The sequence below is a fragment of the Nicotiana tabacum genome, chromosome 9, assembly GCF_000715075.1.
Source record: "Nicotiana tabacum cultivar K326 chromosome 9, ASM71507v2, whole genome shotgun sequence".
NCBI lineage: Eukaryota > Viridiplantae > Streptophyta > Magnoliopsida > Solanales > Solanaceae > Nicotiana > Nicotiana tabacum.
Window position 1 is genome coordinate 51,521,147 of NC_134088.1, and position 7,224 is coordinate 51,528,370.

Genomic DNA, 7,224 nt, shown 5'->3' on the forward strand with positions numbered 1-7,224 from the left:
GGGTTGTATTTAAGAAAGTCAAACTAGAAATGTTGTACTTGTAACACATATTTTCACTTCTAAACTATGAATGTGTAATGTATTTTGGGAACTGTAAATGGGGTTTCTAAAAGAAATGAAATTTGTGTTGTACATGTTACTCTTTTGTTGTCTAACTCATGATATTCATCTTCGCATTGTTCATGGGTAAGGTCGGGTGGAAAAAATCTAGTAGGCTTGATTAATTTGGATATCTTGGTTGAGCACCGGTCGCGCTCCCCAAGGTCAAGGCGTAACACACTGTATGCGGAAAACTGATCATTGTTTTGTTATTGCATCTCTTCTTTATATGCTTGATTGATAACTTATACAGGGCATGGCACATTATCTCTTTATTAACCAATGTGATTTTATTCTGCTTTCTTATGATTAGATTGTACCATTGTTATGTACTTGTGAAATTCATGAACTGAGCAGGTTATTAGCGAGTATCATTGGTAATTCCTTCCACTATTACCTCGCCAAGGTAAGATATGATACTTGTTGAGTATATGGGCTTGGTTGTACTCGTACTACACTCTACACGTAATTGTGCAGATCTAGGTGTTGGACCCAGTTGAGAGTTGTCTGTGATTGTCGTGAGCTGCCGAGAGACAAGGTAGAGCTATATTCTGATCATAGTCCTTGAAGTCTCTTTCCTTTTTAGTTACTGTTGTTATTAATCAGACAATATTTTCATTTCGTATTTCAAAACATGTGTTTTGAGACCTTTAATAGGTTCATTTAGTTGATTAGAACTTGTGTGCAATGTTTGGCTATGATCCGGAATATTTAACAATGATTCGGACACTTGAGTTGTATACTAGCTAAGCGTAAGAATTTGAGTTCACCACAACCAAATAGTAGACTTAACAAGCTCGGAATCTTGATTTGAACGTTTCATCAGGTTTTTGCGATGAGTTACGAATAGGTTTGGGTTGTGTTGCACTCGTATTTGATGTTTTGACATAGTTTCTTCAAACATAAATGCTACCATATTAAACAAGTGAGCTCTAAATTGTGTTTTGGTTGAAATATTAGATCCATAAAGTGATTTCGGAACCATAGCAACAAGAATCATCAAATTTCGATGTCGTATGACAGAGTTATGCTCATTTTAGTATTGGGAAAGATTGTTGGTGCTGGTGCACCACAATTGCAGAAAAAGGGCTGCTGAAGCAGTTTTGCACTGCAGAAGCGACTCTTAGGCCCTTAGGACCTACAAAAGCAGATTATTTTCTGCGGTAGCGAAAATCACTCCTATCAATATTCCAAACTTTGTCCATTCGGTATTTTACATATTTGGAGCTCTAGATCTCGGATTTGGGTGATTTGTATGACATTTTTCTCGTCTTGAAGAGAGGGTAAGTAATTTCTACTTTGCTTTTTAATATATATTGTTTTCCCATGTATTTATACACTAAGAACATTTAAATTTGAAGAAAAAATTAGGGTTTTTGTAAACACTTTAAGAAAGTGTATTTTGGGGATTTGAGTACCAATTTGGACTCGATTTTGGGAACTAATTATATATTTATACTCGGAAGATTATGGATCATTGACTTTTTGTATAGGATACATATTTTGGGCATGCGAGCCCTCGTTGACTTTGAGAATTTCTATAATAACCGAAGCATTATGGATTGTGATCGCTTCATATGACATTGTTGGGATTTTGGATGATGTTTGGCTTGGATTTGGGCGATTTGTCGGCTAGATCAAGGTTTGACGCAATTAGAGATTGAAGACTAGCTCGAATGAGGTAAGTATTTTTGTATCCTATTTTGTGCGAGTCAAAATAAGATTCAACTAGTGGCTTCCTTGCTAATGTTAAAAAACAGTCTCCACCTAATATTTAAAGGTATACTAAGGTACCTATTTAATTATTAAGATCATTATCCTTTTAGTCTACTGACCGATGAGATTTGGGTAAGAGTTCTTCTTCTTCTAAGAGGAAGGTGTTAGGCACCCCTTAAAATCTACCTGAGGTAGCTCCATAGGACTTAGACTAGGTTTAAGGAATTAGATGTCTATATTCTGCTTAATTAGAGCTTAAAGTGTATGGCTTACCTATGTCATATTTAAATACTTAACATTTTGAAAGGAAATAATATATGTACTTTAAAAAGAATAGATAAGTTTAATTTGTAAAAACCATTTGAAATGTTTACATCTACAAGATTTTGCAAAGGTATAAGATGTGTCTATGTTTGAACACTTTACAAAATAGTTACTTGTAAAAGGGTCTAGTAGAGTAACGACTATTGGAAATGGGCCTTGCATATACCTTTGGAAATGTTTTTCAATTTGTAGCAGCATGTTTGAAGAAAAATCATTGAAAGGTTTAACAGTCTTGACTCCAATCGTGTTGATTTTTGTTTATAGAAAGAGCTGACTTTGAAATCTTCTTTTTTAATTTCGGCATTAGAAGAAGAATTGTATTTACTTTTCAAAATCTGTTTTGAACTTCAAAGAACTCCATTAAAATAGTTAGTATAATTAAAAGTGAAATCTTATGTAATGAAGAATAAATGATCAAAGCGCCGAAACTTTATAACTGATCGTAATGTAATAGTGATTTATTTTATTACCTATGGATCTTGGATTTCCTAGGCTCCTAAAACCTTTGAGAAAAAATAAAATATTCAATCAATATCGTTAGTATTATACTCATGTAAAGAAAAGATAATAGATTCAATTCATCTATTGAGGAAGGAAAGGGAATTGGACTCAGTAATCTGGTTCTGAAGAAGGTTAGGCCCAGCGAACAGCAGACAAGCAGCAGTGGCTCCCATGACTTCAAACTAAAAGCTTGAACTTGGGCCTGAGTTCTTGAAAACTCAGTAGGCCCAGATCAGTTACATATTCTAGAGAAAAAGGTAGAAATTAGTGACAAAAACCCAAAAAAAATATTTAAAGGTAGATAAGATCAAACGTAAGGTCCACATGAGACTATAACAAATATTTGTGGTGGAGAAATGTAAATAAGACTGTGTAAGATCGAGCAGAGTATGGAAAATTACAATGAAGCCTTTCTCTTCATTAAACACTAACCCCTAAGTGATTAGCAAATGTCAATGATTAAGGGCTTAACATGACATTCCATTTATATCAAAGACACTCTTTGAGCCACTGGCACTTCAAAGTTCACAAGGGTTTCAAGGACCCCGATGAGTGAATGTGTCAGGGAGAGTATCTCAACTACAAACCAAATCTCATTCCTAAATACCTCTAACAATTCACATTTACTCCTCCCTATAGGTTTAAATGCCAATAAGGCCTTCATTGTAAATTTAAGTACAACTATAACAATCATACACAAGCTTAGGAATGTGTACTTCCAATAGAAACTATACTTAATGTTACTGGGAAAATGTAATAACAGATAATACTAAAGAAATCACAATTCAAACACCAATGTGTAGTTCATTGCTAAGAACCACCAATATGTAGAAGAACATCCAAAGAAAACGATAACATGTATAATTAAGGGAAAAGATTAGTGGCTGATCATTTCGAAAAGTCAAACTATTGAGTCAGGCAGTATGAAATAAAAGAGGTACATAGTTCAGATTTATAGGGGATCCTCATGCTTAACAGTTCCAGGCTTAAGTTGATCAGGGATTTGTACGCAGGTCAAGTCTTGGATTCTAATGGATGTATGAATTAACAGTTTTATATAGGAACTTTAGAGAGCATCAAAAGGAGTATGTAAGTTAGCAAATTGATTTCAACTCTAATAGGTGATTGCTTTCTCCTTAAAACATTCCTGATATCACATTCTCATTGGGTTCATTAAGAGTCGAGGCATAATATTCTACTTGAGCTGAACACATATCATTAGAATGCTCTCTCAAATCCACAAATGAATTATAGTTCACTTATACAAACATAGCAAGGTTCAATATTCATTATGTGATAGGGCAATAAAATACATAAGAATGCGTATGAAATATAAGCAGAGAGTTTGTTTGATAACATGAATGAGTACAGCAGTCCAAGAGCAGACAATCAAGCTCATGCAAAGATATCCCTAAGGAGTGTAAAACTACAGCATGATGGAGTATAGGGTCAATCCAATAAATTAATTATAAAAGTTTAGAACAAAGGAGGTTTCACATGGAATAAGCAGGGTAGAAATAGTAAGATGACTAGTCCAGTTACACAGGTGAATGCATCAGCCCAAACATGATAAAGTTTAACTTGGTATGATCAGTTCAGGGAGTGATATAAATGTAGACAAGAAGGTCAATCTTAGCATGATTGAAACTTTGTAGTAGGATCATTAGTTCCTTAAATTCTTAATCAAAACATCCATATTCATAACTAAACCTACACAAACAGAGGTCATCAATTAATATAGAATAGTATTTATTTTAACTGGGCAAACAGACATTAAGAATTTGTTTAAGCCTATGAGTGCCAACAATAGCTTCTCTCCTCAAATTCTCTATTTTTTAAGCTGTCAAAACTGGCAAGTTCAACTTACTCTTCTATGAAGCAATAAAAGTATAGCGGCTTAGACATGAATCCTTCAGACAAGGACTAATAGAGGACACTCAAGCTCATTACAGAATGATGTTTTTCAAGAATCAAAACATGACAGAACATATTAAGCATGACATGGATCAATAATAGTATAACATAATTAACCTTATAACTAGTGTAATACAGAAGCAGCAAACATAAGTTCCTAGCAAAACATCATATGGGTATGAGATCACAGTTTAGTCAAGTAAGCATGATGATAGGGTTAAAAGAACATCCGAAGCCTTTTAAACTAGTAACAAGAGTTCAACAGTATTTTTTGCCATTTCATTATAGCGGGTGTTATCTAATTAAGTCACAGGTTACAAAGCAACACTAAAGCAACCATGGATTATCATGAGGAAAAGCATTTAACTTAATAAGAATGGCAAAGAATATAATAGGCCATATAGAAATTATCAAACATGCATTATGAACGAAGAGAAAACATCAAAATCACTAGATAAACACACATAACTGAAGGGAAAAGAAGGATCGGTGTACACTGACCTTTCGCAGAGCATAAAACCAAGCGAAACCTTTTATTTAGCCGCTAAGAAACCAAACCTCAAGCCTAGACTGCGTATAAACTCAGAACCGGAGAAAGAAAATAAAATCAGTGAGAAGTTTAGGGGTTTTTAATTCTCTTTCATTTTCTATATTGTATTAGGTGGTAGGTCGTGTTAGGTGAGAGCATTGAAGGCTTTATTTATAGTGGCCATTGAAGCCTTAGGGTTCCACAAAAATTCAAATTGATAGTGGAGAGTGATGGAGAGATTGATGATGCGAGCAAAATGAGTGAAAATCCAAAGATCATAGGGGAAAATCATAGGAGTTTTACCTGAGTTGAAGAGAGTCGTTGCAGGCAAGAAATACCATCGCACAAAGACCGGAAATCCAGAGGTACCTCTGGTTTCGAATAAACATAATGAGATGCCATGCATGCTCTGATTTTGTTGTAGCACCAGAAGATCTTGAAGACATGAAGTTTCATCTTTGAGTGTAAGTAACATGAGATTTCAAATTCATATGATGTAATAGGGAGATACCGATGAGATTCGAGGAGTCAGAAGGCACAAGGTTTCTGGGATTAATGGGTCTACGATTTGAGAGAATAGAGAGAGGAAAGAGAAAAGGGGCTGCTAGGTGAGCAGGGTAAATGAATTAGGGTTTGGGGTTGGGGTTAGTCGTCTCTAGAGATAAAAATAAGAAATGGAACGGGAGCCGTTGGATCAAATCGATGGTCATTGGATTCTTGTGATCCAACGGTGGAGATAAAATGAGATGGGCTTTTAAAAACTAATGGAAAATGGGATTAATCATGCTCCGTTGAAGATATAAATCAACGGTCAGGATGAGTTGTATTTGTTTTGTTAGTGAATTGGGACAAGTGACATGGCGGAGTTTGATTGGCTTTGGGAGGGTAGCCTAGATTGCCAAGGTTGAGTAGATGGGGTTGTGTGGACTGGATCAGGTCAGTTTGGGCTAAAACAATTTAAAAAATAGCCATTTGTATTGAATTAGGTATTTGCATTTTTAGCCTTTGTGGTTTTTAAACCCTTTTATAATTAATTTAAATAAACATAAATAATTTCAATAAAATATAAAAAAAGTTATAATCATCAAGTACACTACTAATTAATTAATTATTTTTAAAAATACTTTATTTTCAAAACACCCGAATAGTGATTCTCTTATTATCTGTTCTTTTGTTTTTTTATGTTCTTTTTGTTTTGACATTAATTTTGAATTATTAAAATAGTAGGATAATTAACTAAAAATTACGGAATAACTTATTACATTAATTGTAAAACTTATATAATGTATATAAAGGTTATTTTAATAGTCTCAAAATAGTAAGTATGATATATCTTATAATTATGTAAGACAAATTATTAATTTCAACACTATTAATTACTAATTGTTTTTATAAAAATAGGTATTATTGATTAGAAAATACTTTCAACACATTTATTGCAAACCATTAAGTATAAATAAAGTAATTTTAAAAGTGAGGGTCAAAATTGGTCGTCAACAGCTGTCCCTCTTTGACCGGAGACGATAAAAGAGTTTTTGGGCAAATAATTCGAACCAAGGCCAATTTTGCTCCAGTATCGTATTATGACAATATTGCGAGACAGAAGATTTGGTAACCATGATAGCTCTTGAATTGCGGCTTGATTTGAAAGATTTGAAGAATTAGAGTTCCACTTATCGTATTTGAGTTTGAACTTGGATCCTTGGTCCCCTTATGAGTTTATTGTCTCTCATAGCATTATAGCTTGGTTTGCTGCTTAAAAGAAGTTCCACGTTGCGATGTCTATTCCTGCAAAAACAAATATACACATACCCTTATATCGTAATGCAGACATGTTAAGATGTGATGTAAATGATGGAGGAATGATGATGCATGGCTGCCGGCTAGCCATTTATTTGGATTGGAATGACAGTATACTTGAATTTGACTCGATTATTAGATGCGTTTTGTATCATCTCACAGCTGTCAGAGCATTAAGTATCCTCAAGTTGGGAGTGTCTCCGCGCGATGGGAGTAGTTATAATTTAGAATGTATCCCCGCGTGATGGGAGTAGTTGCATTGAAATGTAAGTATCTCTGAGTGATGGGAGCATTTGCATTGAAATGTAAAGCATATCCGCACGATGGGAGTTTCCGACCTG

At 34.4% G+C, this 7,224-nt stretch overlaps 1 long non-coding RNA gene across 1 annotated transcript; it reads right to left on the reverse strand.

The window, feature by feature from the left end:
* Positions 1 to 2,546: 2,546 nt before the first annotated feature.
* Positions 2,547 to 6,066, reverse strand: LOC107813227 (uncharacterized). The gene is made up of 3 exons (XR_001654274.2): positions 5,387 to 6,066; positions 5,056 to 5,124; positions 2,547 to 2,885 (listed from the first exon to the last, which is right to left on the reverse strand). It is a non-coding gene; the product is annotated as an uncharacterized LOC107813227 (long non-coding RNA).
* Positions 6,067 to 7,224: the final 1,158 nt, after the last annotated feature.